We start from the raw sequence: 3,266 nt of genomic DNA on the forward strand, positions 1-3,266 counted from the left end.
CTTGATGTCTTTTTAGACGCGCAAACCCTATCGTGAATGAGTTAAGTACACAAATAGGTCATATCGAATGCAATTATGACTTCTTACATACATTTATACTTATGTAATGCATGATTTTCTGCCTTATTTCAAAGATTATGAACTATTGTATGTGAAGTTTTATGTTTTGACTTGCATTAAAAGGGGTTCATAGCATTACCATGTTTACGAGAGTTTACTATTCATTAAGTAGTTGATTTATGTTTTATGTGTTTCCACTTGTAAAACAGGAAGCCTTGTTTTGGAGATGGTGTAGGGAATCCAGCACTAGCCCGATTCTTGTTTGGTAGTGTGGAGGATATCGCCTATCTGCGAGAGCACCATGAGGAGATTGATAGGCCTTGGTTGGCATTTCTGTACTATTGGTTTTGGGTTTTCATCTAAGGCTCTTGAGTAGCAAAATCATCTTCCAAAATACAGTCATAATCTCTTTTTTGCCATACGTCAAGCTGGTGTGGCAGTTCTGTACACGTAGAGTACTTAATTGGGTCTAATATAGTCTTATGCCTATGTGTCACAATTTCAGTTAAAAACCCTAAAGGCAAATGCATTAAGGGAGCAATTTGGTACAGGAACATAAAGTCAAGAGTGATTTGATCAATTTTAAATCTCAAGAAGTGAATTGATAAAAGGTTAAACCTTATGGACCTTTATAGTATTTTTCCCACCAACGAAAAGATCACCAACCTTTCTACCACAGAAATAGAAACTTAAAAAAGAATGCAGCGAGTGCTCCATGTAAACATTTGCCCTAGACTTGGAGAAAATCCATGGAACCACCAGCAAATCATTACTTATTAAGAGATAAATGAAAATCAAAGAGCAGAAATATTCAATGTGACAACCACATGCAAATGAATTCCTATTCCTTTAAATAGTCAAAGTCTATGGTGCTGTAATGGAATGCAATATGCCTTTTTCTTTCGAAAGTCTATGCAATATGACTCAAATTACTATCATCCTTCCCTCAACTCAAAAATCCTTTTCAAGATATTAGTTTCCAGAATCCAAGTACAGCTTGAAATTTGGAAACAATGCAACCCAGGAATCTTTATCAAAGAAGTTTAAGAGCAAGAATATGGCAACCATCATAAACACACTAACTTCAGGTTATATTTGGTACAAAATCCATCTCTAAAAAAAAGTCCAGGTTGCACTAGTTCCTTAGTGCAGGAGACAAGAGAGCCAGCAATAGCTTTTAAGGAATCCAATTCTCAACTCTGAATTGGTGACTTCCTCTACTCAAACATATGTATGCTAATGGGGTCAAACAGGCACGGGAAGCACAGATAAATTATAGATTTTAGGATACAATTCCAGTGCAATATTTCAAATTAAGCAGCGTAAAGTGAAAAATAAAACTAAAAGAAAGAAAGAAAGAAAGAGAAGCAACAAGAGCAGAACATATTTCTTCATATAATATATCATGACACAGGGACACGGCTGCATAAAGGAACATCAATCAGCAAAAAATATTGATAATTTTTTTAAAAAGAGACACCCTTCAGTTTACTTTAAATTCATAAAATGTAAAAAAAAAAAATGCCAACCTTTTCAACTTCATGGCGTGGAAGATCATGTTGCTCAAGAGGATCAATTTCCACGGAATTCTGCTCATGTAAAACAGAAAAACAATTAACACCCGGTTTTAAATATAAAAATTATCATCACAAACAGGAGAAAAAAAAAAAAAAACTAGTAAAGGATCATAATGTTTATGTGCATATACTTTTGCTTCATTATGGCAATGTCTGCAATCGAAAATCTCACTGCAACAGGGTGCTCTGATCTTGCATCTCCTCCTGTAATGTGAGCAGCTGACCACACAGACAAAAACCCAGATTTTGATAATAAATTAACTAAAACAAAGAGACCCAAATTCAGAAATACCCATTAAAAGGGCCAAAAAAAAAAAAAAAGAAGATTCAATTGAAAGTAGAAAAATGAGGCATACCCGTAATTCCCAGATCCGAGTTCCATCAAAGATACATCTTCGTCACTGAATTCAGAAATACCTGAGCTTTGAGAAGACAATGAAGTCTCGGTTTCACTCTCCATTCTCTTTAAGTTTCCAAACCTTTTTTTATCTCTCTGAGCCACTGAACTGAACCCACAACATTCAGAAAGAAAAGCCAAAGAATCATCATTAGAAATTATGAGAAGGAGTTCTAAAATATCAAAACATCGGCCGAAAAAAAAAACACCCACGTTGACTATCACTATCTCCATGAATCGGTTTTCCAATAGGAGAAATTACACAAGTATACACGAGCACAACACAAAGGTCTTTTATATATATATATATATATATATATATATATATAAATATATATATAGAAGAAAGAGACAACCGACTTTTCGAATTCCTTAAAAGAGTGAAAAAATATTAAATGAAAATACAATTATACAACTGTTTCTTTTGTTCGTTGTACTTGTACAATTCCCATATGGGATTTACATGGATCCATGTTCATACGTATGCATGGGAGTAGGACAGATGGAAGATCGGATCTGCATTCATGGAAAAGGTTTACCGGCTGACGCGGCGACACGCCAGAGTTCACTATAGACTATAGTCCTTATCCCCAGCAGCTTTGACCACTTTCATTGTTGTATTGACAGAAATAGTAAGCGGGCCCCTGCCTAAGGCCTTTTTACCTTTGCCCCGATTAAAAGAAACGGGTTTTTATTTTATTTTTCCTGAAAAGAACGTTACATTTATATTATTTTATAATCTATTAACCCGTAATTATTAGAGAGTGTTAAATTTTTTTAATGATTAATATAACTATAGCAGCAAATTATTAAAAAAAAAAAAAATTCTAGAAATAGCAACACTTCTTCTCTCAAGTAAGATTGAGTTGGAGATGACATCACTGCCTGCAGTACAGAATCGGTCAGAAAACAGAAGAAGAAAGTCTGAGACGCCCACAGAAAATCAAATGAGAATTGGAGTTCCCAAGAGAGAGTCTGAAACTAGTGGCGAAAGGACACACACTTTTTGGCTTTTTGGATTGGTGGGGCTCCTGTATGTTTGACCAAGATTTATTTTTTTATTTAGAGTTAACATCATTTCTTCGTATTAATAAATAATTTTACTCATTTTTTATTTATAAAAAATTTAAAATTTATTTTTATTTTATATTACATTAATTAATTTCAGATGATGCGAAGAAATGGAAAGTCGACGCGCCAACTCATGCAGTATGGCACAAACCAATATATTT

The 3,266-nt window shown here is 34.1% G+C and overlaps 1 pseudogene; it reads right to left on the reverse strand.

The window, feature by feature from the left end:
- The window catches only part of LOC132164017 (E3 ubiquitin-protein ligase RZFP34-like), a 22,093-nt pseudogene extending 19,881 nt beyond the window's left edge, over positions 1 to 2,212 (reverse strand).
- Positions 2,213 to 3,266: the final 1,054 nt, after the last annotated feature.

This window comes from Corylus avellana, chromosome ca10, assembly GCF_901000735.1.
Source record: "Corylus avellana chromosome ca10, CavTom2PMs-1.0".
Classification (NCBI taxonomy): domain Eukaryota; kingdom Viridiplantae; phylum Streptophyta; class Magnoliopsida; order Fagales; family Betulaceae; genus Corylus; species Corylus avellana.